Source organism: Ambystoma mexicanum, chromosome 13 (assembly GCF_040938575.1).
Source record: "Ambystoma mexicanum isolate Mex_15411 chromosome 13, UKY_AmexF1_1, whole genome shotgun sequence".
Taxonomy (NCBI): domain Eukaryota; kingdom Metazoa; phylum Chordata; class Amphibia; order Caudata; family Ambystomatidae; genus Ambystoma; species Ambystoma mexicanum.
The window spans coordinates 819440563-819463914 of NC_090938.1; the positions used below are offsets into that span (position 1 = coordinate 819440563).

The window sequence follows — 23352 nt, forward strand, 5'->3', positions numbered from 1 at the left end:
CATTATGCAGAGCTTCTTTGGAATACAGGTTGGCAGATCGGGGGGGGGTGTGGAGATTGTCTGTGTGAGTTGTGGTGCAGAGCAGTTTTGGTGGAAGGGGGAATATGACCCCCAGTTGGCCCTCTTGTGCCTCCTCCATGGAAGGTCGGCTCTTTGAAAGTAACGCTGACAGGTTCTCTGCTCTGGGTACAGTTACAGGTCATAGGGGAGAAGGTCCGCAGGTCGGCAGGTCCCAGCCTTCGGGATCTGCTCTGGGTAGAGTTACAGGCCTCATGGGAGAAGGTTGGCAGGTCCCAGGCATCGGGATCTGCTCTGGTTACAGTTACAGGTCATAGGGGAGAAGGTCCGCAGGTCGGCATGTCCCAGGTATCAGGATCTGCTCTGGGTAGAGTTACAGGCCTCATGGGAGAAGCTTGGCAGGTCCCAGGTGTCGGGATCGGCTCTGGGTAGAGTTACAGGCCTTGTGGGAGGGGATTGGCAGACCCCAGGCATCTGGATCTGATCTGGTTAGAGTTACAGGCCTCATGGGAGAAGGTCGGTAGGTCCCAGGCGTCGGGATCTGCTCTGGGTAGAGGCGCAGGCCTCATGGAACAAGCTCGGCAGGTCCCAGGCATTGGGATCTGCTCTGGGTAGAGTTACAGGCCTCATGGGAGAAGCTCGGCAGGTCCCAGGCATTGGGATCCACTTCTTTGGATGCTTTGAGAGGAGCGGCTGGAAGGAAGGGGAAAAAAATGCTTGTGTTTCAATTCCAAATGTGCAGCCAGTGGAATAACTTCACCCAATGGACCAGATGCTGGTAACACCATCAGGCCCCTGGATACATGGTGAGGACCTTTCCCCAGTGTTTACTATTAAGTCATCAGTTATCAGTATTAATGGATACCCCGGAGTATGGGTGCAGAGCTCATGGGGGAGGCTGACTCTTGAGTTCACGTTTCTTAATCCTTCCAAGAACGGAAGAATCCCACACCTGCTCTTGAATTGAGAGCCATTCTTGGCTGTCAGTCATGTCCTTCTTTTTATTTTACTTCAGTTTGTTGTGGTGCATCCAGACCCCCCCCCCCCACCTCTGTGTGTTTTACCTGAACAGGCAGGGGGCGCATTCTCCTAGGCTTTGTTGGCTAGGTCTCCAGCTCGGGGGGAGGGTCATCTTGGACAGAGTTTCTCCTGCAGGGGGTTCATGTTCTGGGGGCGACCTTAGCAGAAGTGGGCGATCTTAGCAGAAGTGGGCGATCTTAGCAGAAGTGGGCGATCTCAGCAGAAGTGGGCGATCTCAGCAGAAGTGGGCGAAGTGGGCGATCTCAGCAGAAGTGGGCGATCTCAGCAGAAGTGGGCGATCTCAGCAGAAGTGGGCGATTTTAGCAGAAGTGGGCGATCTTAGCAGAAGTGGGCGATCTTAGCAGACGTCATTTCTCTGCTCGCAGGTGGAAGCTATATCTGGAGGTGGTTCAGTACATGTTCTATCCTTGTGGATGGATTGTATTATTTGCAAAATGCTCTTGCCTCACTGGGTGAGTGGGAAAGTGTCCGGCGGACGCCTTCTGTCTGGAATGGTAAGGAAAGGCTCTTTCCCCGTCTCTCCAACACCAGTGACTGGCAGAACTTCACAGACATTCAGATGCTTTCCGAATGCCATGATGATTCCAGTTGCCGTAGTCCGGCTTCACTAGTCCTGGTGTTTAGAGCTTGTGGCACAGGGTGTTCCTGCAACTTCCTCTAAGGGAAGCCCTCAACCTCCAGAACATTCTCCCCAGGCTTGGCACACTTTATGAATGTCTAAATAAATAAATAAATAGTGAGCAGTGACAGGTTCCTCAGGGTCCAGGATCTCTGAGGAAAGGTCTCGCCCTCCTGAACACTGTGAGCAGTGACAGGTTCCTCAGGGTCCAGGATCTCTGAGGAAAGGTCTCGCCCTCCTGAACACTGTGAGCAGTGACAGGTTCCTCAGGGTCCAGGATCTCTGAGGAAAGGTCTCGCCCTCCTAAACACTGTGAGCAGTGACAGGTTCCTCAGGGTCCAGGATCTCTGAGGAAAGGTCTCGCCCTCCTAAACACTGTGAGCAGTGACAGGTTCCTCAGGGTCCAGGATCTCTGAGGAAAGGTCTCGCCCTCCTGAACACTGTGAGCAGCGACAGGTTCCACAGCATCCAGGGACTCTGAGGAAAGGCCTCGCCCCTTCTGGACAATGTGAGCAGTGACAGGTTCCTCATGGTCCAGGATCTCTGAGGATTGCCCCCCCCCCCTCCTGAACACTGTGAGCAGTGACAGTTTCCTCGGGGTCGAGGATCTCCGAGGAAAGGCCTCTCCCTCCTGAACACTTGTGAGCAATTCCAGGTTCCTCAGGGTCCAGGATCTCTGAGGAAAGGTCTCACCCTCCTGAACACTGTGAGCAGTGACCGGTTCCTCAGGGTCCAGGATCTCTGAGGAAAGGCCTCGCCCCCCCTGAACACTGTGAGCAGTGACGGGTTCCTCAGGGTCCAGGATCTCTGAGGAAAGGTCTCTTCCTCCTGAACACTGTGAGCAGTGACAGGTTCCTCAGGGTCCAGGATCTCCAGTTCATTGAAAGGTCTTCTTAGCCCCGGCTATCAGGGGATGGGTGCAGCCAGGAAGGAAAGTAAAAGGGAGTGGATGTGTCTCTGCCTTTGGTCATTCTGCAACGGTACTAACCCCCCTTTCCGGCAGGTTGGGCAATGCGTGGGGTACTGCAGTATCGTACAGCCTAATCACTATTGATAAGGTCACAGACTGCGTCCATTTCTCAGCACCAGCCTAAAAAGTTACCAGACATCCTACGGTCCATCAGGCTTCTCTGGGTACCGGATTCTCCTAACGTTACATAGGCTGCATGCCTGTGGCCCCACTGTTGTTGACAGGGGGTGCCCACTTACAGTTGGGAGAGGCATGACGAGTGCTCCAGATTGAGCCTGTCTCACACTAGTACCCTCCACCCCTTTTTGGTTCTGGAAGCCAAAGTTCCTTCCTCTGACCCAGATGTTTAGTGAGCCTCTTTTTTCCTAAAATGCAGATGTGGAACTTTTTGTCAATCCAGTTCCTGATCCAGCATAAGAGCCATCATTCAGCCAACACATGAGACCCCTGTGCTTGCTGTTAGGGGTCTTGGCATTGATGTCCACTGTCACAGGCCAAGCACTCACCAGAGCACTTGCACACCAAAACTGCCAAACCAGAGAGGGTGTATTTTACCTAACACTGGGGTGGGAGTAAGGGAAGTAATCCATGATGGTAAGGATCGTTGCTCAAAGTCCCAAAGTTTTAAGAGTGGCCATTACATGGTCCAAAGGCCCACACACCCCCTGAAAAATGCAGCCAAAGTCATGTTCAGTTCTCCAGGTAGTGGAGCATCTGGCACCCCTGCCTGCCGCTGCAGGTGCACGATGGCCCTCCTCTGCAGTGGTCTTTGGCTGCGGTGACATTTTACTTCTTTTCCACCTGTTCTTGGTTGATTTTTAGGCCATTGTTATTGTTGCCTCTGCCCAGGGCGATGCAGCAGCTGGGCTGGCTGGTGATATGATGTGATATGATAGGTTATCTATAAAGCGCTTAATACCCAGAGGTTTCTAAGTGTGGAGCCGGAGATTGAACCTGTGTTGCTCCGTATCTTCTTGCTTCCAAGGTGAGCATGTTGCCTCTGCCCAGGGCGATGCAGCAGCTGGGCTGGCTGGTGATATGATGTGATATGATAGGTTATCTATAAAGCGCTTAATACCTTAATACCCAGAGGTTTCTAAGTGCGGAGCCGGGGATTGAACCTGTGTTGCTCCGTATCTTCTTGCTTCCAAGGTGAGCATGTTGCCCCTAAGTTATCCTCTGTAGCCTCCCTCTTGGCTCAACGTCTGTAGGTAGAGACCCCTTTAGGACCTGCACCAGTATGTCTCAGGTTCTTGGGTGGTTAGTGATTTTACTTGGACCCAGAATCTGGCTCCTGACTACCCACAAACCTTCATCTTGCTCTCTGGGGGTCTTTAGGCTTTTGCCCTCACCACTCGCTGGGCATGTTCCTTGACTGCACCCCTGCTCAGGCCTCACTGGTATTTTCTCCTGCTTCTTAGCACCTCTCCAGCCATTGCTGTCTTGGATTGGCCAATGCTTGTTCTCTGCGAGGAACCTCTGTCGCCCTCCTGCTCCTCTCTGACCCTTCTGTATCGCCAACCTTTCCCTGGCATAGGCATTCATACTTTGACTTATTTTTTATTGAGCAGTCATAACCTGACTGAGAACATCCCCCCCCTCGACCCACCACACGAGGTATGATTCAGTCAATCTCATGAATATAGAAAACACTTCTAGCTAAGGAATGTGCTCCAGAATAAACCTCTGCAGCTTCCCAGATTCTGGGATTTAAATACTCCTAATCACTCCGATGGATAAAGAATGCCCTCCAGAATAAACCTCTGCAGCTTCCCAGATACTGGGATTTAAATACTTCTTATCACTCTGATGGATAAAGAATGTCCTCCAGAATAAACCTCTGCAGCTTCCCAGATACTGGGATTTAAATGCTTCTGCGCAACAAGATGGCCGCTTGAGTGAGGAGCTCCTCTCTGGCATGAATCCTGATGGAATTATCCCCTGTTTCCAGACTGCATTGAACCTCGTAAGCTACCCGCGCTGTTCCCGGAGAAAATCCTGAACTTGCAGGCGAAATCCCGACCGAAATCAGACTTCCCAAGCCTGGGAACCCTGGTGGTCCTTGAGGCCGCAGACCCGAGCTGCTTCGCAGCTCCACAAGAATCTACGAGGGCGCCGCGGCTCCCTCCTACACCGGGCCTCACAGTGGGCGGAGCGAGACTGACGGACTGCGGCCACGATACATCCCGCCACACATTCTCTGGGCATACTGTGCTCTGCCCGGCATAGAGCGCCCTGCAACGTCCCTCCCACCGTGGAAAGTGCTCGCGACGAGGCCTCCTCGGACCCCTCGTTGCTGCGCCCCGGGCCTCCCCGAAGCCCAGCTGCCGGCTTCCGGGCCCTTCGCTTGTGGCTGGCGCGATCACCCGTGCGTCCTGACACGGGCCACCGACGGATCTCCGCGGCAGCCCGGGGCGCGTCCCGGGTGGCGGCCCGGCAGCCTGGATTGGACGTCCCCGTTCCCGTTTGTAAAGACTGGTAGGGGGTGCTCTGTACTTCTGCTCTCTATATGGTAGAGGAGAGGCAGAGAGGACCCCAGCCAAGATTCTCTATTATTGGTAACGTAGTCGAGCAATCAAGGCCTAGCTTTTCAAGAGGTGATGCAGGGTGGTTCTTAAGTACAGTGTAGTCCCCAAGCCCCCACAAAGGAATGTCCACACACTGTATTACTGAAAATGCAGTCTTTATATAATTAATATTCAAAGGTTATGTACACTTATCACAATAACTCACTTTGTGCTCAGGAAAATCAACAATGGTAAATATCTACAATTCTAAAGTGGTACCACCAATATTATTAGATCTCATTAAAGTGCATCAACAGTAATGTAAAAATGTCACACAGATCAATAAAGAGGAAACCAGCAATAGAGAGGAGGGAAAGCAAGATGGTTGAAACAATAGGCAGAATACTGAGTCCGCTTCCTAACCACAGTTCTATGTGGAGATCCCCCCACCTGGGCAACCTGTAAGATAAAGATATATAGCACAAGCCCAGTCCATATATTGATCAATAGTCTTATTCCCTCCTATAATGTTTTTATCCCCCCAATGTACCTGGTGGAGTCGAGTTCGTCGACGAGGCGTTGACAGATCCTTCTTGAGTGACCCCCTTTAAAGCAGGAGTCATGGATCGTCGAGAGGCGTCGAGGAAGGTGAACTTGGCGTTCGGCGTCGGGGAATCGACGACTGTTCTTGAGTTACCTCCCTTTAAAGCAGGAGTCACGGGTCGTCGAACGTCCAACAGTGAACCGGGTAGAACGGCGTCGATGAGGCGGCAGCTTCGATCCGAGCGGTGCTCGTCAACAACGGAGCGTTGGCGTCCTGCAAGGAAGAGGCGTGCGGGGCACCTCGGTGACAATAGTTCTGGACCGCAAAGAGTGTGAAGAACTGTGGCCCAGCAAGGGCGTTGAGTCTTTGTGGTCGTGAGGTGGCGGGAAACCCACCGGCGGATTCTCCTTGGCACGTTGGTCGTCCTCGACTTTCTCTGGCGGGATAAAGTGGTCGACGGCGCGGAAAAGGGAGTCCTTTGATTCGAATGTTCTTAGCCAAAGGAGCGGGCGGCTCCGGTCTTCGGCAACACGGCGTCAAGCGGTCCCTTCTTCTGGGGCTACACGGTTTCGACGGGCCTCCAGCGGTTACGGCGGTACTCCGAACCCTGGTCGAAGGCAATGGACTTCGACGGCGGCGAAGTCCGGGTGCTTCACTTCGATCTCCTCGGCGGTCCCGTCTCCGGTCAGCAGCCCTTCGAGGGTCTGGCTTCCAGGGAGCTTCGGCGAAGGTCAGCGGTGCTCGATGGTCCCTCGGAGCACGGGAAGAGGGTGCCTTACCAGGTCCTCTCTCGGATCAGTCTTCGACGAATTCGGCAGCTTTCAGATCAGGTCGAAGCAAATGCAACAGCAAGTCTTCTTCTTCCAGCTGGGCGTCGAGGATCAGCAGTTCCAGTTACTCTTCAAGTGTAGACACAGCTTCTGAACAATTACCAGTGGTGAGAGGTCCCCAGATATACTATTCTGCCTCTCATCCACACTGCTGGCTCACACTCAGCAGCCAATCATACAGAAGGGCATTCATGCAGTCAGTCAGCCAATCAGGCACACAGTGCATTCAGGCCATCCTCCTCCCTCTCAGACACTCAAAACAAGGAATGTGGATTGGGACAAGTACCCAGCCATTCAACACTACACACTGCATTCAGGCCAGTTTCAGGCAGGGCTGTCTCAGTCTTTGTCTCTCATGCCAGAAACCAGGCAACCACAACAAGAAGTGCATATTGGTCACACACTCCATTCACCCAGGTCCCACCCACAGGGTGTACCCACAACATACAATCACTGAGAAGGCTCCAGCTAGTCTGGCCTGGCCTTCACAACAACACCATATATGGAACTTCCACCCAACAGCTTGTCAGGGGGAAGGGACAGAGTCAGGACTTCCCAGGACTTTGGGAAAACAAGTTAACAGGCAATAGAAAGCAAGAGGCCACAGGGGCCATCTTGTTTCCTATCAGGAATCAACTGATTCCAAAGGCAGGGCCTGGGTATCCCAAAATGGAGGACACCCAGAGCACCTGTCAAATTCAGCATGGTGTTGCCACCAGCCTATACCCTGCTCTGTGGGCCACCCACAGGTGCCCAAAAACATACACTAGGGGCACAGGGTTGCACCCCCACCCATGGGTGCCATAAGGGTATCGCATGGGTCTGTACACCAAACCAAAAATTGGAAGAGCTGCACTGCCAGGAGTCCCACATGGACTCCCGGGCAGAAAATAATACAGAACACACATGAAAAAGGACTACAGGACAAGGACAGGGAGGCCCTGTCCCTCCCATGCATTTCCAGCATCACAGTCGCCCCCCCCCAGTCTGAGGTTAGGGTGCCTAATCTCCCACGGGATAGGCACCCTCATCCAGACGGTCAACATACCTTCTGGAAAGGCCATCTGCATTATCGTGACTCTTCCCTGGTCTATGCTCAATGGTGAAGTCTAGCCCTTGCAGGCTAATGGACCACCTGAGCAGTTTCGGATTCTCACCCTTCATCTGCATAAGGCAATTCAGGGGCTTATGATCTGTTTGGACCTTGAAGGTAGACCCCGTAAGGTAAGGCCTAAAACGCCTAAGGCTCCAAACTATACTAAAACATTCCTTTTCAACAGTAGCCCACCTAAGTTCTCGACCCTTGAGTTATCTACTGATGAATATGATAGGATGTTCTCTCCCTTTGTCATCTAACTGGGACAAGACAGCTCCAATTCCGGTGTCGCAGGCATCCGTCTGGACGATAAAGGGTCAGCTGTAGTCAGGTGCACACAACACAGGTGCCCTACACAGACTTTCTTTCAAGCCATCAAAGGCCCTCTGACAGTCTTCAGTCCAACTAACCTTCCTAGGCTGTTTAGGTGAATTCAGAGCTGTCAGTGGTGCAGCTATGGTTCCGTAGTCTGCCATGAAATTGCGATAATACCCAGTGAGGCCCAAAAAGGCTCTCACCTGGGTTTGAGTAGTGGGAGTCTCCCAGTCCTATACATCCTGTACCTTACTGGGGAGAGGTTGGATTTGACCCCCTCCTCCCTCATGACCAAGATAGGTAACTTTCCCCTGAGCTATCTGGCACTTGGTGGCCTTGATAGTGAGGTTAGCCCTTTTCAAGGCCTGCAACACATTATCGAGATGTGTCAAATGCTCTTCCCAGGTGGAACTGTAGACGGCAATGTTGTCTAAGTAAGCCGCACAAAAGGCTTCCAGCCCACTGAGCGCATGGTTGACCAATCTCTGGAAGGTGGCGGGGCATTCTTCAACCCAAAATGCATGACCCTAAACTGGTAGAGTCCCTCAGGTGTTGAGAATGCCGTCTTTTCCTTGGCATGGTCCGTCAGAGCTATTTGCCAATAGCCTGAGGTAAGGTCAAACGTGCTCACAAACTTGACAGCACCTATGGTGTCCACGAGCTCATCAGCCCTGGGCAATGGGTGCGCGTCAGTTTTGGTGACGGCATTGACTCCTCGGTAGTCCACACAGAACCTTCAATCCTTGGTACCTGCCTGGGAACTTGCCTTTGGGACAATGACCACTGGACTGGACCAGGGACTGGTTGAGGGTTCAATAACACCCAGATTCAACATCTTGGTGACCTCAGCCTGGATGTGGTTCTTAACTGTATCTGACATACGGTACCACCTGCTTTTGACAGGCACACTGTCACCAGTGTTAATTTCGTGCCTACACCACAGTGTAAGGCCTGGTGTCAGGGAAAACAGAGAGGCATACTGCTGGAGCAAAGTCCTGGAGGCCCTCTGCTGCTCTGTTGTCAAATCTGGAGAGAGATGCACTCCCTCCACTGAGCCATCATGAGGGTTGCTATGCAGCAAATCAGGAAGGGGCTCACTCTCATCCTCTTCTTGCCCTGAAGCTAGCAAGAGACATGAGACTTCTGCTTGCCTGTGGAAAGGCTTGAGCCTATTAACATGGAATACCTGAGGGGCTACCCCAGGGGCTCCCATGTCAACCAGATAATTGACCTCGCCCATCTTGGAGATTATCCTGAAGGGTCCAGTCCATTTATCTGCCAATGCCCGAGGCTTGGTAGGCTCCATCACGAGGACCTCCTGTCCCGGAGTCCAATCCACTTGCGATGCTTATAGGTCAGGCCAGTACTTGTTCAATTCCTGGCTGGCCTTGAGATTCGCTGTTGCCTGACCCATCATCTGTGTCATCCTCCGTCTGAGGCATAACACATAGTCCCCCACTTGCTTGGCGGGACCTGGAGGGGTGGCTTCCAAACCTTCTCTGATCAAGGCAAGGGGCCCCCTCACGGGATGTCCAAAGAGTAACTCAAAAGGGCTGAAACCAACACCCTTTTGAGGTAACTCTCTGTAAGCAAACAGCAGGCATGGCAGAAGGAGATCCCATTTCCTCCTTAGGGGCTCTCTCAACCAGACCATTGGTCTGGGGGTGGTAAGAGGCGGAGAACCTGTAGGTTACCCCGCACTCTTTCCACATGGTTTTCATGTAACTAGACATGAAGTTGGATCCTCTGTCAGAGACAACCTCCTTGGGGAATCCAACACGGGTGAAAATGCCCAGGAGAGCCCTGGCAACCACCTTGGCAGTAACAGTCTGAAGGGGTATAGCCTCAGGGTACCTGGTGGCATGATGTACCAAGGCCAGGATGAACCGATGTCCACCTGAAGTGGGAGGGTCAAGGGGACCGACAATGTCGATGCCCACCCTCTCAAATGGTGTGCCAACCACTGGCAATGGCTGCAGTGGGGCAATGACACTGCCTCCAGTCTTGCCAGACAACTGACAAGTTAGGCAGGTCCTGCAGTGTGACTCCACTTCTACTCCCGTCCGTGGCCAGTAGAAATGGGCAGAGAGCCTCTGCTTAGAAGAGGACAGTGGCCTCCACCTCAGACATGGGGAAAGGGTAGGTCAGGCTGACAGCCTGTACTCCAAGTGCCTTACCTTTACACTTGGAGTCACCCCTCATGTGATCCAGAGCCCCACAATCCCAACAAGTGCCGGGAGTGCGGGGTACGGTACTGGAACCACTGGGAGCGTGCTTTGCAGCAGGTGGACCACTACTCTTATTCCCACCCACAGATGACTTATCCCCACTAGACTTTTGGGTCTTAGGAGAGGAGGGTTTAGGTTTACCCGACTGTGACTGCTTTTGGGACTCCTCAGCTTTCTGAGGGGCCCCCTTTTCTTTGTCCTTGTCCTTCTCACTGGAGTCCTTAGGGGACACCCGGTGGGAGAGCCACTTGTCAGCCAACCTAGCCAGCTTAAAGGGATCCAAAATGTTCTGGTCAGCAACATACTGACGCAGCTCTGGTGAACAGGTTTCAGAAAAATGCTCAAACAGGTGGGACAATTCAACAAAAGTTTTCACCTTGTAACCATCAATCCACCCCATCATGTTCATGTGTGCAGCACTCACCCAGTCAACCCAAGACACATTCTCTCTTTTCTTAAAATCCCTGAACCTTTTAAGGTATTGGGTAGGTGTTTTGCCAAACTTGGCAATCAAAGCAGATTTCATACACTCATACGGACCCCTGTCTTCCACACTCAGCTTCAGAATACAGTCATACCCAGTCTGAGGCACTCTGCTTAACAAGCACTTATCCCAATCTCTTTTGTCAACATCATGAATTGCACAAGCCATTTCAAATGCTTCAATCCCTTGGAGGATATCAGAACCCTCCACAAACGCACGAACCAAATCTTTCATAAACTTGGTGGCTGGGGACCTGCCACTCTCAACTGGTTTAGCTGAAGTCTCCACTCTAGCTTTCTCTAGCTGAATTCTTTTGTGCTCAGTGTCCCTATCTTTGAGTATCACTTGCTGTGCCAACTCCTCTTTCTACAACTCAGCTTCTGTTGCCATCTTTTTGTATTGAAAGGCTAAATGTTCCCATTGTAGCTCCAAATTTAAAAGTTCAATCTTCAGGGCTTCCCCCTGAAGAGCAGTGCTGGGGTTTGGAACAGAGGCAGCAGGAATGGTGGCATTCCCAGAAACAGATTCAGCCGAAACCCCAGGGGCAGAGTCCTCATTGGTTGCATTCCCCGCCTCATCAAGAGTTTCACCATCAGTCTGGTAGTCCACCAGGGCAGCTATCAGCTCAGCCCTAGACTTATCCACAAAGTCTAACTCCCCGGCTTCACAAGCACTCTGGAGAGCCTCTAAGCTCATCCTAGTCAATTTACCATTTGCAATGGACTCCATTGCTTGTAATGCAGTTATTTGGTGCACAACTAAACCTTAATTTAATAAAGTGCAGATATTTTGTAAGTGGCACGGTTATACTCTGATTCTTAAAACCATAAGCATCCCACCGCTGCCACCAGTGTAAAGACTGGAGGGGGGTGTCTGTGCTTCCGCTCTCTATATGGTAGAGGAGAGGCACAGAGGACCCCAGCCAGGATTCTCTATTATTGGTAACGTAGTCGAGAAATCAAGGCCTAGCTTCTCAAGAGGTGATGCAGGCTGGTTCTTAAGTACAGTGTAGTCCCCAAGCCCCCACAAAGGAATGTCCACACACTGTATTACTGAAAACACAGTCTTTATATAATTAATATTCAAAGGTTATGTACACTTGTCACAATAACTCACTTTGTGCTCAGGAAAATCAACAATGGTAAATATCTACAATTCTAAAGTGGTACCACCAATATTATTAGATCTCATTAAAGTGCATCAACAGTAATGTAAAAATGTCACACAGATCAATAAAGAGGAAACCAGCAATAGAGAGGAGGGAAAGCAAGATGGTTGAAACAATAGGCAGAATACTGAGTCGGCTTCCTAACCACAGTTCTGTGTGGAGATCCCCCCCCACCTGGGCAACCTGTAAGATAGAGATATGTAGCACAAGCCCAGTCCATATATTGATCAATAGTCTTATTCCCTCCTATAATGTTTTTACCCCCCCAATGTACCTGGTGGAGTCGAGTTTGTCGACGAGGCGTTGACAGATCCTTCTTGAGTGACCCCCTTTAAAGCAGGAGTCACGGATCGTCGAGAGGCATCGAGGAATGTGAACTTGCCGTTCGGCGTCGGGGAATCGACGACCGTTCTTGAGTGCCCTCCCTTTAAAGCAGGAGTCACGGGTCGTTGAACGTCCGACAGTGAACCGGGTACAACGGCGTCGATGAGGCGGCAGCTTCGATCCGAGCGGTGCTCGTCGACGATGGAGCGTGGCGTCCTGCAAGGAAGAGGCGTGCGGGGCACCAGAGTGACAATAGTTCTGGACCGCAAAGAGTGTGAAGAACTGTGGCCCAGCAAGGGCGTTGAGTCGTTCGAGTCTTTGTGGTCGTGAGGTGGCGGGAAACCCACTGGCAGATTCTCCTCGGCGCGTTGGTCATGCTCGACTTTCTCCGGCGCAATAAAGTGGTTGACGGCGCGGACAAGGGAGTCCTTCGATGCGAATGTACTTAGGCAAAGGAGCGGGCAGCTCCGGTCATCGACGGCACGGCGTCAAGCGGTCCCTTCTTCTGGGGCTACACGGCTTCGACGGGCCTCCAGCGGTTACAGCGGTACTCCGAACCCTGGTCGAAGGCAATGGACTTCGACGGCGGCGAAGTCCGGGTGCTTCACTTCGATCTCCTCGGCGGTCCCGTCTCTGGTCAGCAGCCCTTCGAGGGTCTGGCTTCCAGGGAGCTTCGGCGAAGGTCAGCGGTGCTCGATGGTCCCTCGGAGCACGGGAAGAGGGCGCCTCACCAGGTCCTCTCTCGGATCAGTCTTCCACGAATTCGGCAGCTTTCAGATCAGGTCGAAGCAAATGCAACAGCAAGTCTTCTTCTTCAAGCTGGGCGTCGAGGATCAGCAGTTCCAGTTACTCTCCAAGTGTAGACACAGCTTCTGAACAATTACCAGTGGTGAGAGGTCCCCAGATATACTATTCTGCCTCTCATCCACACTGCTGGGTCACACTCAGCAGCCAATCATACAGAAGGGCATTCATGCAGTCAGTCAGCCAATCAGGCACACAGTGCATTCAGGCCATCCACCTCCCTCTCAGACACTCACAACAAGGAATGTGGATTGGGACAAGTACCCAGCCATTCAACACTACACACTGCATTCAGGCCAGTTTCGGGCAGGGCTGTCTCAGTCTTTGTCTCTCATGCCAGAAACCAGACATCCACAACAAGAAGTGCATATTGGTCACACACTCCATTCACCCAGGTCCCACCCACAGGAGGTACCCACAACATACAGTCACTGGGAAGGCTCCAGTCAGTCTGGCCTGGCCTTCACAACAACACCATATTTGGAACTTCCACCCAACAGCGAGTCAGGGGGAAGGGACAGAGTCAGGGCTTCCCAGGACTTTGGGAAAACAAGTTAACAGGCAATAGAAAGCAAGAGGCCACAAGGGCCATCTTGTTTCCTATCAGGAATCAACTGATTCCAAAGGCAGGGCCTGGGTATCCCAAAATGGAGGACACCCAGAGCACCTGTCAAATTCAGCATGGAGCTGCCACCAGCCTATACCCTGCTCTGTGGGCCACCCACAGGTGCCCAAAAACATACACTAGGGCACAGGGTTGCACCCCCACCCATGGGTGCCATAAGGGTATCCCATGGGTCTGTACACCAAACCAAAAATAGGAAGAGCTGCACTGCCAGGAGTCCCACATGGACTCCTGGGCAGAAGATAATACAGAACACACATGAAAAAGGACTACAGGATAAGGACAGGGAGGCCCTGTCCCTCCCATACATTTCCAGCATCACACCGTTCCTCGTTCCCGAGGTGAGAGCTGCGTGGGACTGGGCTGGCGCTGCGGCTGGGCACGAGGCACGTGTAGGGCTCTCTGATCCGAATCAAACATATCCTGGGGCTGCCCCTGACGGACACGGCGGCATCCCCTCATCTAGCTCGGAGCTTCTACCATCAAATTACACTGTGAAAATTCGCGCCCGTCAGCTCTGGCGGTCATCGCTCTGCTTACGCCACGGAGCACACCATCTTGGAACAGCCGACGTTTCAGGTACACCGGGATCCCTGCGGACCTTGCGCTCTCCTGAGCCGTCCTCCACCACAATTTATCACGCAGCCCTCTCATACCATCAGGCCCAGGCCGTTTCTCCACCTCCACAATGCCTGGAAAAAACACGGGCAAAACTAGGAAGACGGGACCGATGGACTCCTTTACTAGCTCACAATCATCTCCTGAACGCCCGGATCCTCAATCTCCGGCCTCACCCCTAAATGCAGAAGATACGAAATTTGATCACCTGCTGACAACAGTTCAAAATGGATTCCTGGCCATTAATGTCAAACTTGATGACATTGTCTCCACGATAGGCTCCCTAAAAACTCGCCTAGACAAGGAAAGTGCCAGAATCACAGAAGCTAAAAGCAGAATTGGCACAAATGAGGACTCTACTCGGCAAAACACCCAGGACATCGCACTCCTCAGAGGGGAAATGAATAAACTCTGTGATAAGTGCGACGATTTGGAATCCCGGTCCAGACGCAACAACATCTGCATAGTCGGCCTTTCGGAGACCTTCTGCAAAGGTCCGATGGAGTCCCGAATCGAAGACCTTTTGAAATCTCTCCTTGGGGAAGAGGCACTTTCACCCCAGTTCCTCGTTGAGCGGGCACATCGCTCCCTCGCTCCGCCACCCAGTCCAGGGGCTCCTCCCCGCACGGTGATTGCCAAACTGTTGAACTACAGGGATGCCATCCTCAAACTGGCAAGAGAGAAAGGACCCCTGAGGTTTGGTAACGACAACATCCATATATACCCGGACTTCTCCGCAGGGGTCCAGACTCAAAGACGATCCTACGAAGCTATCAAGCACCAGCTACGATTGAGACAGGTCCCCTAGGCCCTTCTCTTTCCAGCAAAACTTTGTATACAACATGCTGGAAGAGCACACTTTTTCGAATCTCCTGCAACAGCTTTGGCCTACATGGAAGCCTCGATACCCCTCCCGCCCGGGAGACGGGAACTTGACCAGAATGACTTGCAACAACCTGTATAACCTGTCTTCCTATTCATTGGTCCCAGCCGCAGTCATGGCTGGTCTCTGCTGGTCACTGTAAATGCTGGAAACAGGATGAAGCAGGGGGAACTCCTCTGCCCTCCATCCTTTAACAATGCCGGATGAGATCGCACGACCTCGAAGCAGAGTTGCTGCACTTGTCCCCTTCTTTGGGAACATCCACAAGTTAGTTAAAAGGGTTCATCATCAAGTTGGGTACAAAGGTGTGGGAGGGGGTGGGTACGGGCAACAGGGGACTGTTCCACTGTTCGAACACTACGTTAACGCTGCAGGAAGCCCCTGTTGGGCACCAGGCACGATGTTCAGTTGGCTTAACCATCGGTAAAATTGCACTCACGGTTTCACTTGCTGTCTACTCTACGAGAAAACCCACTCTCCCAAGCTCTTGTATGACACACGGAAACGGCACAGAAAACTAGTACACTCAGGGGGCTTTAGCTAAAACTGCTCACCTGGCATATACGGGGATTAAACAACAGGGCGAAAGCCAGCAAAGTAGGCGCTTACATTAACAGACATCACCCACATATCGCTATGCTCCAAGAGACTCGTGCATTAAAATCCACCAACGAAAGTATCCTGCGACAATGGGGGAAAAATAAGTATTACACGGAATACTCCTCCCAAAATAGAGGCGTCATCACGCTAATACACCCCTCATTGGGGTTCTCCACCGAGAAAAGCATAATCGATCCACAGGGCAGATATGTTGTGGTCTGGGGCACCATGGCTGGCAGAAAATGTATATTGGTCAATACATATGGTCAAAACCTAGATGAGCCAGGATTCTACACGCACCTCCTTGCAGAGATAGGCCCTACAATGGAAGCCTGGGTATTGTGGGGAGGAGACCTTAACACTATCCTCGACACCACGTTAGATAGGTCCTCAAATAAACCCAGAGCCCTTACTAAAACAGCCAACAGGAGGAACTTGCTTTGTCCGATGCATGTAGCGGGACCCACCCCACAGATAGCAAATATACCTTTTTATTCCTCTGTCCATGATTCTGAATCCAGAATAGACTACTGGCTCATCTCCTCCCCCCCTCATCAACTCCATCGAATGCTGTGATATTCTTCCGCGCACACTCTCGGACCATTCCCCTGTCACTCTAGATATACTGCTCCCCGACATCCGCTGCTCTGCACAGCGATGGAGGATACCCCCCAACATATTGAAGGACCCGAATGTGGCGGAGGCTCTATATACTGAGATGGAAGAATTCTTCCAGCTAAATAAGGGCTCTGTGGACGGCTGGGCTTCCATCTGGGAAACATTTAAGGTGTGGGTATGAGGCAATCTTATGTCTAAGACGTCTGGTCTCCTCAGAACCGTTAGAACCAACTTGGGCAACACAGAATCAATCCTCAATCGCTCGAATCTGCCTATAGTAGGACCCATGACAAACGCATTTTGGCGGACATTAGTCTACACCTCCAAACCTTTAACGAACTGGCCACCAAAGAACAACAATACATGGCCATCCCGTCCAGGGCCCGCAAATACAGGGAGGGCAACAGGGCGGGCCACCACCTGGCCCGTATACTTCGCAATGACCACAATCACACCCCTATTGCAAGTATTCTAACAGATGGGGGAACGGCTGTGCACGGGGAGGATGAAATAAACTCTGAGTTCACAGACTATTACATTAATATTTACGCCAACCACGATAGATGCACACGAGACGACGTAAAGTCGTACTTGAGTAAGATTTCCCTCCCTAGGCTAACTTTAGAAGACAACTGGTCCCTTGAACAACCCATGACGGCTGAGGAAATTGCTGAGGCGATCAAAGCACTAGCAGCGGGTAAAACTCCAGGCCCGGACGGTCTAAACGCCGACCTGTATAAGGCATGCTCTCCGATACTCGCCCCAATATTGTCCCTTGTTTGGGAAGAGGCTATGAGTGCTGGTTCACTGCCTGAGTCCATGTCAGATGAGTTAATACGGTGCTCTTGAAACCCAGACGCCCGGCATATGAACGCTCCTCCTACCGTCCCTTGTCCCTGATTAACATGGATGCCAAGATTTACGCAAAGGTGCTGGCCACTAGACTGCTCACCAAAATGACCACCTTAATCCATCCCGACCAATGCAGATTTATCCCTACGAGATCCACGGCCCTGAACCTGCGCAGACTATTCAGTGTTCTAGCACAGATCAAACCAGAGGCACAAGCGGCAGCCATTTCACTCAACGCCGAAAAAGCATTTGATTCGGTGTCCTGGCTTTATATGTTTGAGGCTTTTCACAAATTCGGATTCGGCCCTTATCTGATAGGTTGTGTCAAACTTCTCTACTCCTCTCCCAAGGCCAGAGTTCTAACCAATCATACCCTATCCAATCAATTTACTCTATGCAGGGGAACGAGGCAGGGATGCCCCTTCTCACCCATTGTTTTTGCCCTCACTATCGAACCAGTGGCGGCTGCAGACAGGGCTGAACAAGACCTTAGGGGTATAAAAATGGCCGGGGTATACCAAGCCATCTCATTGTATGCAGACGATATGATATGGCATTTGTAACGCGCCTATACACAAGTGTTTCAAGGCGCGACGAGGCGGGGGGGGAACAAGAGGAGACAGACAACGATCCTACTAGGCCAGGTGTCATTCAGATCGCGCAAGTGCAAGGGTAGAGGGGATTGGGAAAAAGTGCAAGGAGAAGGGAGAGGGGGAAAGTGCTGTATATGGTTAGTAGAATACAAGATAAATAATAGGGCCAGCTGGTGGCAAGTGCAAGGAAAAGTGCAGGACATGGTTAGTAGAATACAAGATAAATAATAGGGCCAGCTGGTGGCAAGTGCAAGGTAAGTGCTGGGAGAAGGAGCTGTAGGATACAGAGACAGTCCCGTAGTGCAGGTAGGCAGTTGAGGGAAGAGTGGCAGGGCCAGGGACAGAGATCGGAGAGTGGCCCGGTAGCAGATTCAGTCCAGGTTCAGTGTTTTTAGCAGGAGAGAGAGGGAGAGAAAGCAGAGGCAAAGAGGAAGGTTTTGAGGTGCTTCCTGAACCGGAGATGGTTCTCCTCAAGTTTCAGGGAGGCAGGAAGGCTGTTCCAGAGGGAGGCCCCTGCTGCGGAGAGAGATCTACCCCCAGCTCGTTGCTTGGAGAAGCGGCTGACCCTGAGGTAGTTGGAGGTGGATGAGCGAAGAGCTCGAGAAGGAAGATATTTCGGAAGAGAGAGTTGAAGGTATTTTGGCCCAAGGCCCCAGAAGGCCTTGTGGACAATGCAGAGGGTTTTTAACTTAATCCTCGCAGCCACTGGGAGCCAGTGTAGTGATTTCAGTCCTGGAGAGATACGGTCCTTGGGCTTGAGGCCAAGGACAAGTCTCGCAGTCCTGTTCTGGATGAGTTACAAAGGGCGGAGAGTAGAGGCAGGAAGATTTAGATAGAGGCTGTTACAGTAGTCCAGCCTCGAGAGAACCAGGGCTCTGGAGACAGTGAGCTTCTGGGGGAAGGAGAGGAAGGGAAGGATACCTCTGAGGAGGTGTAGCTGGTAGTGTGACTTCTTAGAGATGTCAGAGATGTGAGGAGAGAAAGAGAGTGTGGAGTCGAAGATGACTCCAAGGTTTTTTGCTTTGCAGGTAGGCCAGGAAGAGGGCCAAGGGAGGCCGGCCAGAGAGCTGCAGGGAAGGAGGGAGTGGGTGTGCCGATAAGTAGAATCTGTCTTACTGGCATTGAGGCAGAGGTCATTGGCGGCACACTATTCCTGGATAGCAGAGAGACAGTCAGAGATGAGGGAGGGGGAAGAGGAGGCTGAGGGTAGCCTGAAAATGAGCTGGGTATCATCCGCGTAGCACTGAAAGTTGGGACAGAGAGCGGCGATGCGGTGAGCAGGAAGTGCCAGATACTGGTTGAACAGCCAGGGGGAGAGGTTAGATCCCTGGGGGACACCAGAGGTGGAGAAAAAGATGTCAGAGAGGAAGGAACCCAGTTGGGGGAGGGTCGATTGGAGAGGAAGGAGGTCAGCCACGCCAGAGCCTGACCAGTGATACCCAGGTTATCACGGAGACGGTTAATCAGGATGGTGTGGTTGACAGTGTCAAAGGCAGAAGAGAAGTCGAGCAAAATGAGAACACAAGGGGTGTTAGAGTCAAGGTTAGAGAGCAGGTCCTCACGGATGTTCAGGAGAGCAGTTTCCGTGCTTCTGGCAGCTCTGAAGCCAGACTGATGGTCATGAAGACTACCAACAGATTCAGCATGGAGATTAAGCTGGGAGATGGCCAGTTTCTCCAGGAGCTTGCCCAGGAAGGGGGTGATAGAGATTGGGAGATAGTTAGCTGGGCAGGAGGGGTCGGAAGAGGGTTTCTTAAGAAGGGGGTGCACAAGGGAGTGCTTGAGGGGGGAAGGGAAGACTCCAGAGGCGAAGGAGTGATTGCAGAAGTCAGCCAGGGCAGGGGCCAGGGAGTCAATGTGGTCCTTGATAGTTTTGGAGGAACAGGGGTGGACCTGTTTTGACGAGACTTTCATAGATCGGACTTGTCTTGAAACCTCGTCAGCAGAAAAAAGGGGAAAGGCAGAGAAGGAGGGAGGAGGGGTGGCTGCAGAAGGGCCAGAGGGAGAGCAGGGAATAGAGGGGGGGGGGGGACGATGCACTACTATATGTTCGGGAACCAGAAAATAACCTATCCCCCATTTTGGCGGTGATCACCGAATTCACTACACACTCAGGCTACAAGATTAATACTTCCAAATCCGAGATCTTTCCGTTGACACATGCCACTACTTGCCCCACAAACACTCATGGCCTGTCATGGGCTCCCGATCACATCCGATAACTGTGAATCCTGGTCTCTCATGACAAGAACTCTCTTTATATAGAAAACTATGAATCCACGCTACAAACCATATACCCTAAGCTTCAAATTTCGTCCAAACTCCCCATATCTCTTGCCGGCCGGATAGCAGTCCTCAAGATGACAGTACTCCCTAAGCTCCTATACGTCTTCTGTAACGTACCTATATGGCCGGGTAGCTCTTCTTCGACAATCTGCGTTCCATGGCCACCACCTTCGTGTGGAACGGTGGCGCGAATGGAATGAAATGGAACAAATTGGTCGAACCCTATGATATGGGAGGCTTCGCCGCCCCTGATTTCGAACTGTACTACTATGTGGCACAGGCACACCACGCAAAGTTCTGGCAGGACCCCTTGGATAATACACCACATATACCCATCGAGCGCCATTCGGTCCGCCCAACCGATTTGAGATCCATCATATTTACGAAGTTACATAAAGATGATTGCAAGTTTGACCCTGTCTCCTGCACAGTTGCGGCATGGGCTGCAATAAGCAAACGTCTGCACATAGACTGCCCTTATGATTCCCAAGCCCCGCTCTGGAACTTCCCGGGCATTATGCCGACATACGACATTGCCCTCCAGAAAAACTGGCTACCCGAATATGAACTCACAATGAAAACCATGTTCCCTAATGGTAAATTTGTAACTCCTGAAGACTTTGCAAATTCAGTGGGCAGCAGCCAACTAGCCACCCTACAATTCCATCGTATGAAAGCTGCGTTCAAAGAAAGGTGGCCATCATTCCCTGACGAACCCCCCGAACATGTATGCTATTGTATTCTCAGGCAGGCACTGGGGTGTCCAAATTATACAATATTGTGCAGGCTCATACGAAATCATCGAACACCATCAAGGCATCGTTGGAAAAAGACATGGGTAATACAATTGAGGAGGGGAAGTGGTCCAGATATTGCCTGCTATCTAAGAAGACCTCACTTAATGCAGGCCTGAGACTAATACAATTCAAGGTTCTGAACAAACTACATTACACTCCGGCCAAAATGGCAAAGTTCTACAAGACCATTCCTGACAAATGCCCGAAATGCCACGCCCCTGGTGCGAATTCGTTTCATATGTACTGGGCCTGCCCCCAGATAGCGGGTTTCTGGCTCGCAGTGGCCAATATCCTTGAGGAAATAACACAAATCCCTGCACACCTCAATCCACCTAAATACCTGTTTGGCGACATTGGTAAGGTCCCGGAAAAAACGAGGAGACTGTTTAACGTCGCCTGCGCAGTAGCGAAGAAATGCATCCTTCAGAAATGGAAGAGCGGCCAGGCTCCAACAGCAGAACAGTTCCTTGCGACCCTCACTTATGTGAATGAATGTGAGGAAAACTATGTTAGTATGATGTCTGCTCCGTGTAAACCAAAAGACATTTGGGCCCTGTTCCGGGCATACTTAGATGAAACCTCCACAGACACTGAAAATTCGGACAATGATAGGGTGGATGATATGCCAGCCAACACAGCTAGCTAAATGTAACTTCTTTCTGTGGGTATATACGAGGACATGCACCTGATGTAAAAGTCTGCTGGGGAGTCGGGTTGTCAATTTGTAATGCGAATCTGTATTATGTAGATGCGAGACACGCAGAGTGTACTGTGACATGCAAATCAAAAATAAAGTTCTTAAAAAAAAAAATGAACAAAAGTCTTGCAAAGTGAGGGACACGTGACTAGGCATGGCACACAAAAAACATTCTAGTCTCCAGTAGAATGGTGCATTCTGGGATTAGGCTCTGACACAGCTGCTTAACTTGAAAGGCACAGAGCCATATTCTTTGCTTTCGATGACGTACGCTGGAGAACTTGCGTCACTGGTAAATAACTTTTCCATTGTTGCCTCATTTTATTTGAAATCTGTGCCCCGTGTCCGGTCGCTAGCTGAAAATGATAGTGATGAAGTGGGTATCTTAAATATTCTTGCTAAAGTTGCTTCTCTAATCTCAAATATCCCTTTTTTACAGATGCAGGAACCTGGAAAGGAAGCTACTTTCAGCACCATCTAGTGAATGCAGAAACTAGACCAGGAATCCTTTGGGATCTCTGGGAATCTGAGCTCCAGGCAGATGCAGGAACATTAGGATCTCCTTTGTTGCTGCTCCAGGATTCTTGCTTTCATCGCACCTGCTTCTTTCAAAGGCACTTCCTTTTCCTTTTATTAAACTCCTATAAAATTGTATCAGGGACCTCAATGGGGCTTCATAATCTAGAATGATTGAGGGGGGAGAATTGTATCTTGCGTTTATTCTGATGTGTTTGAAAGCTTTCGATTTTTTGGGCAGAGCAAAGTACCCTCTAAATGCATATTCTGCGCACTTCATGGTTGGCATGTAGACATTTAAGTCCTGAATTTAGAATTTGTTTAAATGTTGTGCCTTCGAAACTCTCTGAATATCCGTCTGTAATTGCATTATTTCTGTGATAGGCTGTTCAAATTCTGCCACAAGATTTATCATGTATTGACCTAAGACCCACCTGTTCCTATCCCACAAGCCCATTTACCCAAAGTCTGTGCCTAGTGCCCTGCTGAGGTCTGTGGGTATGGAGGTTGGAGGGGATCGGATAGGGGGGCCAAATGGCAAATCTTGGGGAGCAAGAACTTTAAGACAATTATTATTAGCCCCCCGTACACATATAGAATGAATTCTAGAGGCTCAGGTGAATCATTGGACAATGCTCGTGGGCTCCGCATGCAGAGATCTAGAGAGCCCACGAATCCGGTCTCTTTAGCAATATCCATTCCAAAGTCCCCTCAATGAATAGAATGTGGCATGGTTCTGTGGCCGAGTCTATGCATCTGCTCACAGTGTAGCTCAAACCTTCATTCTCAGTTCAGAGTCATGGGTAGTCCTGGGGTACAACACGGGTGGGTTTGGGAGGAGAAGGCCCGCTAATCATTTCCCCATAACCAACCCATTTTCTGTATTTGTCCACGACGATCAGCGATAACCAATGTAGAATGTATAGAGGCGGGTCTGTCGGTCCTCATTTTAATTGTCTCTTTGGGGCTGGGGTTTTGGATTTTGCTGCTTATTTCTGCAATAAATTAAAGATAATAAAAAAGAGCCTTTTTCATGTTCATATTTATTTATTTTAGATTTGGAAGACACTGAAGCCATACGTAGAGGGCTTCATGGCACCCCGAGAGGAAATGGGGAGGGGAGACCGGGTAACAGTGGGAGGAGGTGGATGCCGGAAACCAGTCAATAGCATTTCTTGGAGCATCCAGACTGAAAGATCAAAAGAAATATCGAGGCTTAATACCACCAAAAATTAAATATGCCAGTCAAGAGTTCAAAAGTACATGTACAGTTGTATTGGTCAGATAGCTATCTGGCTCTCAACGCCTCACAGTGTGTA

At 51.0% G+C, this 23352-nt stretch overlaps 1 protein-coding gene across 1 annotated transcript in view; it reads left to right on the plus strand.

Moving 5' to 3' along the window:
- LOC138522062 (RLA class I histocompatibility antigen, alpha chain 19-1-like) overlaps nt 1–23057 on the plus strand; it is a 285577-nt gene extending 262520 nt beyond the window's left edge. Inside the window, exon 7 of the mRNA XM_069635303.1 lies at nt 21957–23057. The gene's annotated coding sequence lies outside the window, so the exon portion shown is untranslated. The remainder of the gene's footprint in view (nt 1–21956) is intronic.
- Nucleotides 23058–23352: the final 295 nt, after the last annotated feature.